Here is a 13,521-nt window from a genome sequence, read left to right on the forward strand (position 1 = left end):
TAGACATTGTCTTCCAAGAGATTGTCTGGGAAAATTGCCCTGATATTCTAGAAACAGAAGGTAAGATAGAAATTGAAAGAATCCACTGAAAACTCCTGAAAGAGATCCCAAAAGGAAAACTTCCAGGAATACTATAGCCAAATTCCAGAGCTCTCAGGTCAAAGAGAAAATATTGCAAGCAGCCAGAAAGAAACAATTCAAGTACTGGAGAGCCACAGTCAGTATAGCACAAGATCTATCAGCTTCTACATTAAAGGATCAGAGGGCATGAAATATGATATTCCAGAGGGCAAAAGAACTGAGATTACAATAAAGAATCACCTACCCAGAAAAATTGATTATAATCTTTCAGGGGGAAAAATGGGACTTCAATGAAAAAGAGGACTTTCAGGTATTTGTGATGATAAAACCTGAACTGAATAGAAAATTTGACTTTCACATACAAGATCCTAGAGAAGCATAAAAAGGTAAACAGGAAAGAGAAATCAAGAAGGATATTAAAAGTAAAACTGTTCACATTCCTACATGGGAAGATAATATGTTTAACTCATTAGAACTTTCTCAGTATTAGGGCAGATAATAGGAATAAATTTAGACAGAGGGGGGGGGATTGATTATGAAGGGATGTTATCTGTAAAGCATTTATTTTTTGTTTATTGTTTTTTTTTGGGGGGGGTTGTGGGGTGGTCAGGGTTGGGTGGCATGCCTAGTGTTGCACAGTGGGTGAGTGTCTTGTGTCTGAGGCTGGATTTGGACTTGTATCTCCTGAGTCCAGGGTGGGTGCTTTGTCCACTGTATCACCTAGCTGCCCCATTTTACCCCATTTTTAGGGAAAATTTGAGGGATGAGAGGATTGCACTGGGAAAGGGGGAAGGGGAGAGGTAGAATGGGGTAAAGTCCCACATGAAGGAGGCAGGAAAGGGCTTGTGGAGTGGGGGGAGAAATGGGAGAGGATGGGGCAGTGAATGAGTCTTACACTCATCAGAATTGGCTCAAAGACCTTAATTTCATCAGAGTTGGCCCAAGGAAAGAATAACATACACACTCAATTGGGTGGAGTAATCTATCTAACCCTGCAGGAAAGTAGGAGGGGAAGGGGATAAAGAGGGAGGGGTGAAAGAAGTGAGGGCATATTGGGGGAGGGGGCAGTCAGAAGCAAAATACTTTTGAGGAGGGATAGGGTGAAAGAAGATAGAAAATAGTGTAAATATCATGGGGGAGGGAAAAGCATGGAGGGAAACAGTTAAAAATAGTAACTGAAAAAAATTTTGAAGGAGAGGCAAGAGTAATGAAAGATAATGATGATGATTGAATGTTAGATGATTATTGGATGAAGACGAGAATTGATTGATGAGGAGGACTGGTTGATGATGATGAGGATTAATTGATGAAGATGGGGATTGATTGATGATGAGAATTGTTTGAAGATCATTGATGATGATGATGATAAAATGTATGGTACTTACTTTGCTGGGATATTGTGAAGGAAATTCTTTGTCGGGTATAAGGTACTATATAAATGTTATCTATTACTGTTGTTGCAAGAATCAACCTCATGGGTTTATTGTAAGGAAATCTCTATTTAAGGTATTATATAAATGTAGTTTACTATGAAAAGAATGATAAGCAGGATGCTATCAGAAAAACCAGAAAAGATCTGTATGAGCTGATGCAACATGAAATGTACTGTATACAAAATAACAGCAATACTGTAAGATGATCTGCTGTGAATGACTTGGTTATTTTCAGCAATGCAATGATCCAAGACAACTCTGAAGGTCTTATGAAACATGCAGTCAATCTACAGAGAAAGAACTGATGGTGTCTGAATACAGATTGATGCATAATTTTTTTGTTAGTTCCTTTATCTGAAGTTTTGTTTTTGTCTGTTTTCTTTCACAATCTTGCTAATGTAGAAATGTTTTGCATGACTGCTCATGTATAACTTATACTGAATTGCTTCAGTTCTTGGGGCAGGTGGGAAGAGGGAGGGAGGAAGAGAATTTGGAGCACAAAGTCTTTTAAAAAATTGATGTCAAAATTGGTATTTACATATAATTTGGGAAAATAAAATTCTAAATTAATTTTTTTTAAATAAAAGATTAACTCTCTGTACCAAGAAAACAGCTACTGCTTAGAATTGGTGGAGAATGGTACAATTCGAGTCTATTTGAAAATGCAAAAGAAACCTAGGGGGTGGGTGGAAATATGGCATTCATTTATGTTTTTTAAAAATACCCTAGGGGTCAGCTAGGTGGCTCAGTGGATAGAGCACTGGCCCTGGATTCAGGAGGACCTGAGTTCAAATCTGGCCTCAGATACTTGACACTTACTAGCTGTGTGACCCCAGGCAAGTCACTTAACCCTCATTGCCCCACCAAAAAATTAAAATAAAATAAAATAAAAAAGAAAATGACAGGGGCAGCTAGGTGGTGAAGTGGAAGAAAATATTGGCAGCTTATACTGCACCAGTACTGGTTGCTATGGATAAAGAAGTGGAGAAATTCTACAAAGACTTTTATAATATCCACTAAATTATATGAACACTCATATTTTGTGATTTCACTGTAAAAGTGGGAAAAATGAAAATAATGAGAAATCTATGGGAAAGCAGGTTTCATTAAAAAGGAACTTCAATGGCCAAAGACTTGTGGACTACACAGAAGCATCACACTTTTATATCTAAAACACTTTCTTTGAGAAAAGAAGCCCTGGACATAACAAGAATCAAATATCACTGTAGGAATTAAATGAATCGTATTTTAACAAGTAGGAAAAGATTCTTTAGTGAGAAGAGAGTTGTCCCTCAATCAATTGTCTATATATTCAGAGTACCAACTTGTCAGGACAAATCAATAAACAATCAAATGTAAACATTTATTAAGCATCTGCTATGTGCCAAGCATTGTGCTAAGTGCTAGGGATGCAAAAAGAGGCAAAAGATCAGAATTAGCTAAAGAAAAAAAAGCAAGAAGAAAACAAATTAAGAAAAAGATATGTTGTGCAATTAAAACAACTTAATCCGAAGCTACTTAAAGAAATAATAAGCAATGAGAAATGGGATATGGACACCAAAAATGACATTAGCACCAATTATCATGACTTAACAAAAGTAGAAACTGATTTCATCATTTCAGTGGTATAGGGAACTCTACTGTGAAAAAACTTCTACCAGTGCAGGTTGGTCCTTTCTGTCCAATTTATAGACTTAGAAAGTTGTTTAGAGTACTGAGTTGTTAAGTAACCTTCTCAGGATCACATAGCCAGTCATAAATCAAATATAGCACTTGAATGCAGATCTTTTTGGCTCTGAGGTCAGTTCTCTATCCACTATGCTAAATCACCTCTACAATAATTTCATTGCTGTTGCCATAGCAATAAAATCCAAAGAACCCAGAAAACAACTTAGTCTGAAAAACATTTGATTTGCTTGCCAAGTGAAGAGATATGGCAACCAAAGGCAACACTAGATATAAACTCAGTAAAATTTTATAAATGGGGAGGATGGAACAACATGAGCAATAATTGTCTCATAAAGTAGAGAGAAGCAGTGAAGGATAAATACAGTTTGAAGAAATTTTGTCAAGAGATCCAACTAAGTAAGTCATACAAAGGTCATTTAAGGATGAGGATGGAAGAACGACAAATAAAAGAAAATTGACATGATGTATAAAGGTTATTATAACTGCTTTTGCCACCAAAGACTATAGAACCATGATACTTGAACCCTAACTTTTAGTCATGGATGTGCTTATAAGAGAGTTAGATATGGCACTAAAGAGAAAAATAACTGGATTAGACCAAGTGTACATAGAAGTGTTTTCTTACTGGAGAAGATATAGCTAGAAGAATGCTGGGGAGCTGGATATGAGGTATCCAAAGGAGGGAAAGATGCCAAAAGTATAGAAAAAAAATTGGGGGCCTTTTTTATACCATATAATATTTTTATATTATAGATATATTTATGTATTATACATATCTATATATTATCTCATAGATATGTATTGTATATACTATATTATATTACATATGCATTATATTACATATACTATATATAGTGCATATATTAGATATTTTCTGTTGTATTATTATTTGTTGTGGTTTTATGTATTTATGTATGTCATTTATACATGAATCAAAGGCATCCTCAATGAGAGTATTTGTAGGGAACTAGCAAGCTTTCACAAGAGACATTTAATAATGAACCACATCTTTATGGAGAGAATGAAATGTGGTCTCCTCAGATAGGGCAGGATACATTGTTCAAGCCCCAGGGGCTTCTCCCCCTCCCCCAAATTCTCTTCCTTTTCCTTCTGAGCTAGCAGTTAGTCATCTAAAGTTAAAAAACAGGAGAACCATGAAATCCTGGTCCAGAAGTTGTCTCACAGTTTGGGGGGATATGTTTAGGAGAGTCACAAAGAGTTTGTATCCCAAGTGGCCAGCCAATGGCCAGTCACGGCAAAACGGAGACACAAAAAAGGGCCCCTGTGATGAGCCCACAGCATACAACTTCTCTGGAAATGTGTGCCCTTTTTTGCAAGATCGTAATAAAATGGCCTTCCAGCTTTGCACCAGACCGTGAGTCCTGTCTCAGGTTACCTGTTTCTTACATTTACCATTTCACAATTGGCTGAAAGATGGAAAGCAGAGAATATAAGATCTCATTGTGATCATTGTTTATAGATTATGAAGAAGCCTTCAGTAGAACAAAGCACTGTCTTACAGGTGAAAGTATTTCCCGTTCATACCTCAAAATCATTCCAGATTCCTTCAGTAATATCACATGTACAACTGAAGCTGGAGCACTCACTCTTGTCTCCACTTAGGGACCTTTCTTAGTTCTGGAACTGTATACATATATTGGGTTCAGTTCTTGAAGGTCGGGTTCTTTTTTTTTTTTTTTGGTGAGGCAATTGGAGTTAAGTGACTTGTCCAAGGTCACACAGCTAGTAAGTGTCAAGTGTCTGAGGTCAGATTTGAACTCAGGTCCTTCTGAATCCAGGGCTAGTGCTCTATCCACTGTGCCACCTAGCTGCCTCGGGTTCTTTCTTTCACACTTTAGCTCCTTAGTCCCCTGTCTCAGAAGCCCCAGGGGACAATCTCTTAATGTTTAGGTTGTGTTCATGTCCAGGGTCTCAAATGTGGGAGTAGAAAGCTATTCCATATACAATATCACTTAGGTATAGGACAACTATTTGTTTCCTCTATAAAAAAGAAATACTAAACAGAAAAGACTCACAAGTATCCATTGATAAGACTTAAGTAATAAATAACTTATAGTAACTATTATACTCTAAGTGATTAAAACATAGAATTAAAACATGAAGCATTTTGCAGGACTGCTGAATCAGCATTTCACACAATTCCTTCCAGTTAGTCAACAAGCAAGTCCTTGTCTTTTTGGTAAGTCAGGCCAGGGTTGTGCTCATCCTCATGCTAGTAGTAATCTCCAAGAAGTGCTCCGAAAAGTTCCTGGGGGTTCTCCTCAAATGCAGCCAGCAAAAGATTGAGGAATGCAAAAAGGCCATTAGTTTAAGCAATTCCGATATCCTTGGTAAATCTGGACAGAACAGGTTCTTTTGAATAAATAGGCTGGAGGCCAGATTGCAAAGGGTTTGGAAGACAGCGAGAGAAGAGGAGGAATTGAGTGTAGACAACTTTCTTGAAGTGTTTAACCAAGAAATGGAGGAGATATATAGGATAAGCATTTTTGTTTTGTTTGTTTTGGGTTTTTTTTTGTGGGACAATGGGGGTTAAGTGACTTGCCCAGGGTCACACAGCTAGTAAGTGTCAAGTGTCTGAGGTCAAATTTGAACTCAGATCCTCCTGACTCCAAGGCTGGTGCTTTATCCACCTGTCCCTAGGATAAGCATTTTTAAGTTTGAGTGACAGGGAGAAAGAGGATTTCAGTGAAAGTAAGAGGTTTGTCTCAAAAGGGTGCCAGGTTGGAGAGAAGCTTAGCTAAGTTTCTCTTAGAAATAAGAGAATATACTTAAAGAAACTTAGATAAGTTTATTTTTGGATACGTGAAGCAAGAAGTGCAGATACTTCTCTTCCTGATACAAGGATGGCATTGAGAGAAGTTTGTTTTTCCTGCTCTCTCTTTTCCAGATATAGCCTATTAAAGTAGGCTGGTTGTGGTTCTCTAAAGGGCAGCCCTGTGACAATGCATAGAGCATACATGGAGGGAGATGCGACTTTCTTGTGGTATTTCAGAGAGACTGTTAAGGAGAAAGAATGGGCAGCGGAGAATGTGTGGCTTTTGAATAGTGGACAGGACCCAACAGAGCTGCTGACCAGTTGGGAAAGCTAGCACCTCAATGGGCACTTTGATTCCCAGCACCTTGGACCCAGACACTGCTAAGAACAGACTTGTTGGCTGAGATCATTCACTATTCAGTTGAGTTGTGATTTCATTTTATTCCTGAGTTGATGTATAACTTTTCCAAATACCATGTGATTTGATAAATACACTTGCTCACTAGACTTGATTGTCTTTTAAGTATTGAATTTTTGAATAGAGGGAGCTAAGGTAGGCAAAAGTAAGCTAACCATCACCCTCCCAGTCTGGGGAGCCACCTGGAGCAATCAGGGAAAGTGGCTTTTATCCTGAACCTCCCCAAAACATCATATCCCTAGACTGCAAATATCTTATTGTAGTAGATAGAAATAATTCTAGTTTAATATCATTCTTGGTGATAGAATAGTAAAGGAGCAAGTACCCAGCTGTTGCCCTCCCCCTGCTCTCCACCAATAGAGAAATCACAGTCTCTCCAAAATCAGGACCATAATCCCAGATCATAGCTATCTGAATGTGTCCTTGAAATAGAGGCTCTCCCAAGTCTCAGAGAAACTTCTTTTCCTCTTCTACTGTAAACACAGTATTACATTCCTTCTATTATTTTAGCTTTATCTTTTTAAAAATAGTTCCATTGTCACTGGCTTTCTTCCTCTCACCCTGATCCTGTCCTCTCATTTTTTACCTCTTTCTCTTTCAAAGTTTTGCTTATTAGTTCCTTTTTCTTTCCTGCTTTTATCTGGTTATATAATTCTTCTCCTCTTTTTTTCTCCTCAGTCAGATAGATTTCCCCTTCCTCTCCTTCCTTTTGATTAGTCCTCCATTGGTTTTTGGTTTTTGGTTTTTGTGAGGCAACCAGGGTTAAGTGACTTGCCCAGCACCATGCAGCTAGTAAGTGTCAAGGGTCTGAGTCCAAATTTGAACTCAGGTCTTCCTGACTCCTGGGCCACCGCCATATCCACTGTGCCAGCTAGCTGCCCCCTCCATCAGTTTTTAAAAATTTCTGTGTGTGTGTGTGTGTGTGTGTGTGTGCCCCTTTCCCAAAAGGATTTCTCTCAACTATCTTCATTATCTATCCTTTCTTTCTGCCTCCTCTAGATCCCCATTCTCTGGTTCATGACTATATTTATCTACTTTCTCTCTATTTTCTGTCTTTCTCATGCAATCAGAACTTCTAAGGTATCTATCCTGGGCTCTCCCCTCTAGGGAGTTTCTCCCACTACCTTGTATTCTGATGATCTCCCTTTCCCATTGTCCCTCACCCCCAGAACAATGTCAATTATTGCAGGTATCAAAGAGGACACTACCCCATGGTAGCCCCCGCCCCCCAATCACATCTTTAATTATACAGCTTACCATTGATCTATACTCTCCCCTGGTTACATTTTCTCCCTTCCATTTGCCTCAAAATCTCCTCCCTGGTAATTTGTCTTTTCTCCCTTAATAATCACTTTCTGACTCTCTCCCCTCTGAAGTGGTTTTCTTGGAGGCTGGATCTCAAAGCATCTCACCCTCTTCCCACACTGAACAATTCATGGGTTATCAGCTTGGGTCCAGTGGGGGAATAAATAGAGGGGAAGTGAGAAGAGGGGATGGCAGTCTATGGGGATAATGGTATGGATTGGAGATGGTGGCTGGATGGTGAGGTGGAGGGTTGGCTCTGGGCAAATTAAGGTGAAAGTTCATCTGTCACAGCCCAAGATGATTCCCAGGATAGTTCAAAATTCCAGGGTAGAAGAAGAATGAATAAAAATGTTATAGGCCTAGCATACCCCAGAAGTTCTCTGGGGGTAAATCAAAGAACCTTTTCCTTGAGAAACTAAACCAAAGGACAGACACACCAGGTTTGTGTGCAAGAGGGTGTAATTCTTTAAAGAGGAACTCCTAAGATCTCCTATCCCAAATCCCTATCCCAAACTCCTTTCCCAAACCTCAATTCTATTTCCCCGTAACAAAAAGCTATAGTAGAATCCCACATATCTTCTGTGTGAAGCCTGGGGTTATGGTAGCCAGTGAAGGTTTCAGAGCAATAGAGGCCTTTGGGTCTAGAGGTATATTTTGGAGCCATAAACACAAGAGGCACCATGACATAGTAGAACACTGATAATGCATAATGGAGAGTATCAATTTCAGGTTGGGAAGAACGAGGTCAAAACCTGCCTCTAATAGATGCTTGCCTGCAATGCCAGCTGAACTTTCCCCAAGAAGGTGGGGTATCTGAAGGAGTCACTCCACAATTAAATCAGAGATTTGGTGTTTTCTTTTGTTTGTTTATTCCACAACAAGGTTATTTTCCCACAGGGTCTAGAGTCAAAAATATTGGCTGGTTACCTGGCAAAGGGAACTAGCGCCATCTGCTGGGAGCTATGCAGAAGAGCAAAACTTTGGCAGAAGAGAGAATTTTCAGGACACAGGTGACGAAAATAGCAGAAAATAATGAACAGGCCTACAAGAAATACATCTGCTAGGAACTGAGGTGAACTTCAGGAAGTGGAGCTTCTATAAAGAGTGAAAAGGGCATAAAATAAAAATGACTACTGCCTGGTGAGCACTGGGGAGGGCTGCAGTAAGCTAGCAGCAGAGGATAAGACATGAAATAGTGATGGAGAACTGTGACTGGTGACACCTGTTGAGAGCATCTAAAGTGAAGAAATGCCAGAAAAGAGGTCAAGGACTAAAAAGAAGGCCTTGAAAAACATATCAAGATATCTTTTTTGTTTTTTTTTAAGTGAGGCAATTGGGGTTAAGTGACTTGCCCAGGGTCACACAGCTAGTAAGTGTTAAGTGTCTGAGACCAGATTTGAACTCAGGTACTCCTGACTCCAGGGCCAGTGCTCTATCCACTGTGCCACCTAGCTGCCCCCATACCAAGATATCTTAACAGCACTTTTTGTAGCAGCAAAGAATTGGAAACAAAATCAATGCCCACTGTCTGGAGGCTGTCTAAGTCTTTTGTGCTAGAAGACGTGAGGAATACTTAGAAGCACAGGAAGACACATATGGACTGTTGCAAAGCAAAGTAAGCAGAACCAAGAAAACAATACGTGTAATGACTTTGACAATGTAAATGGAAAGATGCTTTGAAATGATGTTGACCAAGTTTAACCACAAAGAAAAGAAATGAGAAAACAACTCCCTCCCTTCTTTGTAGAAGTAAAAGACTGTGGCTATGGGACACTATTGATGTTACCTTTTTTGATGTGTTGGTTAGTTTTGCTGAACAGGCTGGGATTTTTTCCTGTTTTAAATGATAAAATATGAAAATAATTAAAACTTAAACAATAGAAAAACAAAAGGTATCAATAAATATGATTGTTTGAAAAGAACTGCTAAAAACAAGTAATTCAATACAGGTCCACAGAAAAGCTGTAGAAGGGAGTACCAACATGCAGGGGAGAATCCCAACCACTCTCTGCTGGAATGTGACCCAGGACAGTAAGTCACTGAGATAATACAGGTCAGGGGCAGCTAGATGGCGCAGTGGATAGAGCACTGGCCCTGGAGTCAGGAGTACCTGAGTTCAAATCCGGCCTCAGACACTTAACACTTACTAGCTGTGTGACCCTGGGCAAGTCACTTAACCCCAATTGCCTCACTAAAAAAAAAAAAACAAAAAACAGAGAGAGAGAGAGAGAGAGAGAGATAATACAGGTCCCTGAGGAGAGAGTTACTTGCTGGATATTGCTGTTACTTTCTTTGAGCTCAGATAAGACCTATTTGTTTCCATTAATTTGTGAATTGTTTTTGTTGTTCAGTGATTTTCAGTTGCATCTTTGTGTCCCTATTTGGGGTTTTCTTGGCAAATATACTGGAATGGTTTGCCATTTCCATCTCCAACTCATTTTACAGATGAAGAAACTGAGACAGAGTTAAGTGACTTGGCCAGAGTCACACAGCTGGTAAGTGTCTGAGGCAGATCAGTCCAGGGCTCCAACCACTGTGCCACCTAGCTGCCCTAATTTGTAAATACCATTGTACATATTTTGAAAAGGTATGTGTAAAAGGAACTTGTTGATCAGTCAGTCAACAAGTATTTATTAAGAGCTATGAGAACCGAAAAAACATGAGGTGACCTTTCTGAGATTTCGAAGGTCAGATTGGCTTCCCGAAGTTACCTGTATTCATAGATTGCCTTTAGGTCATGTCAATCAATGGACTTGAATGCAACCAGCTGGGAGCTGTGTGTGGGGACTGCCCCTCTTCCTGTCCGGCAGAGAGCTTCTGCTCGAGGAGGAGACCCAGGATCGGGCTCTTTGGTGGCTGGAACAAACTCATGGTGGCAGAAGAAGCAGGCCAGGGTAGACAGGTTTCTTATCTTTCTGAACTTCACATGTTCTCTCTTGGATAGCTAGGTGAAGGTGGCTTTCCCTCTCTCTCTTTGCTAACCCCTAATATACTTTAATAAATGCTTAAAAGCCTAAACTGTTCCTGAATTTATCAGTAAATCTTAGCTAGGGGGGCAGGTAAGAACATACACATTAGAGTTTTTTTTTTTTTGACAGGGCAGTGGGGGTTAAGTGACTTGCCCAGGGTCACATAGCTAGTGCCAAGTGTCTGAGATTAGATTTGAACTCAGTTCCTCCTGAATCTAGGTCCAGTGCTCTATCCACTGCACCACCTAGCTGCCCCCTCACACATTAGATTTTACTCATCACAGAGCCCCCTCTGTGCTGGGCACTGTGCTACAGAGAAAGGCAAAAGACTGTCTTCTGCTCTTATGGAGTTCACATACACATAAGTATGTATACATACATACATACATATAATATATAGAGAGAAATACACACATAAGTAAATATACATACATGTGTGTATGTGTGTGTGATAAATTGAGGAAAATCTCAGACAGAAGGCACTAGCCCTAAGGAGGTTCAGAAAGGGCTTCTTGTAAAAGGCAGAATTTTAGTTGAGATTGAAGGAAACCAGGGAAGTCAGAGACAGAGATGAGGAGGGAGAGTCTTCCAGGCTTGGGGGTCAATAAAAATGTCCAGAGTCAGGAGATAGAGTGCCTTATGCAAGGAATAGGAAGGAAGTGGGGATGGCTAGGTGGGGCAGTGGATAGAGAAGGGCTTTTTAAACTTTTTCCACTTGCAACCCCTTTTCACTGAGAAATTTTTTACACAACTCCCAGTTTATAGGTATATAAAATAGGCATACATAACCTTTTTTTTTTTTGGCAGGGCAGTGAGGGTTAAGTGACTTGCCCAGGGTCACACAGCTAGTAAGTATAAAGTGTCTCAGTTCAGGTTCGAACTCAGGTCTCCCTGAATCCAAGGCTGGTGCATTATCCACTGCGCCACCTAGTTGCCCCCTACATAACCTTATGTTGTGTTTTGTTTTGGTATTTTTGCGAGGCAATTGGGGTTAAGTGACTTGCCCAGGGTCATACAGCTAGTAAGTGTCAAGTGTCTGAAGTTGGATTTGAACCCAGGTACTCCTGAATCCAGGGCTGGTGTTTTATCCACTGCGCCACCTAGCTGCTCCCCCTACATTACCTTTTACTGTTCCCAAAATTTTTTTGCAATCGCCACATTCAATTATGTGACCCCATATGGGGTCATGACCCACAGTTTAAGAAGTTAGGTGATAGAGCACTAGCACTGGATTCAGGAGGACCTGTGTTCAGATCTGGCCTCAGACACTTGCTAGCTGTGTCTGGATAAGTCACTTAATCCTGATTGCCTCTCCATGCCCCTTCCCACCCCCCCAAAAAAGCAAGGAAGCCAGTGACACTGGATTGTAGAGTATATGGGGATAAAGTACAAGAAGATTGGAAAAGTAGGAGGGGGTCAAGTTATGGAGGGCTTTGAAAGCCAAACAGAGGCTTTTGTATTTGATTTCGGGGATGATTGGGAGGCACTTGAGTTTATTGACTAGGGCAATGACTCAGTCAGACCTGTGCTTTAGGATGATCACTCTGACAACTGAGCAGAAGAAGAACTGAAATGAGGAGAAAATTAGGCAGGGACACCAACCAGCAAACTATTGCAATTGTTCAGGTGTTAGAGGATAAGGGTCTGTGCCAAAGGAATGGCGCTGTCAGAGGAAAGAAGGGGGTACATGTGAGAAAGGTGGAAATAACTGAACTTGACCCCTTTGGTTGGATATGGGAAAGAGAGTGAGGAGTTGAGAATGATAGGTTGTGAGCTGGAGTGAAAAGAAGGATGGCTTTTCCTGACAGCAGACAAGATGGCGGAAGTGGAGCAAAAGAAGAAGCGAACCTTCTGGAAGTTCACAGCGTGGGCCTGGATCAGCTCCTAGACACGTTTTATGAACAGCTTATGCAGTTGTACATCACTTGGCAGCAACAGAGACTCAACCGGGGTCTGCAGTGCAAGCAGCATTCCCCCCTGAAGCCCCTGAGGAAGGCCAAGAAGGAGGCACCCCCCATGGAAAAGCCCGAGGTTGTGAAGACACACCTTCGAGACATGATCATCCTCCCAGAGATAGTGGGCAGTATGGTGGACGTCTATAATGGTGAGACCTTCAATCAGGTTGAAATTAAGGCCAAGATGCTTGGACACTACCTGGGCAAATTCTCTATCACCAACAAGCCTGTGAAACACAGCCGGCCAGGTATTGGAGCCACCCACTCCTCTCATTTCATCCCTCTCAATTAACCCAGATCCTAACGATAAAAACAAGAAGGTTCTTAGTGGGGAAAAAAAGGACGACAGTACCCTCGACAGTCATAGGGAAGTTTGAGAGAGGGGCGGGTTGAGAGGAAATAAGATGAGTTCAATTTTAGACACATCAGGTTTAAAATGTCTGACACATTCATTTCAAAATGTGTAGCAAGTGTGACCTGGGCAAGTCACTTAACCCTCATTGCCCTGCCAAAAAAAAAAAAATTGAGGGGAGGCCCATCAATTGCAAAATGGCTAAGCTAGTTGTGGTAAATTAATGTGATGGAATACTATTGTGCTGTAAGCAGGTGGATTTCAGAAAAACCTGGAAAGACTTACTTGAATTGATGTTGAGTGAAATGAGTAGAACCAAGAGAACATTGTACACAGTATCAACAACATTTTGTGATGATCAACTGTGATAGACTTAACTCTTCTCAGCAATACAATGATCCAAGACTATGCCAAAAGACTTATGGTGGAAAATGCTCTCTACATTCAGAAAAAAGAACTATGGAGTCTGAATGCAGACTGAAGCACACTATTTTCACTTTTGTTGTTGCTTTTTTGTTATTGTTCTTGTTTATTCTTTCTTGT

At 40.4% G+C, this 13,521-nt stretch overlaps 1 pseudogene; it reads left to right on the forward strand.

The window, feature by feature from the left end:
* Window positions 1–12,487: 12,487 nt before the first annotated feature.
* LOC122738736 lies at window positions 12,488–12,918 on the forward strand (annotated as a pseudogene).
* Window positions 12,919–13,521: the final 603 nt, after the last annotated feature.

This window comes from Dromiciops gliroides, chromosome 2 (assembly GCF_019393635.1).
Source record: "Dromiciops gliroides isolate mDroGli1 chromosome 2, mDroGli1.pri, whole genome shotgun sequence".
Taxonomy (NCBI): Eukaryota; Metazoa; Chordata; class Mammalia; order Microbiotheria; family Microbiotheriidae; genus Dromiciops; species Dromiciops gliroides.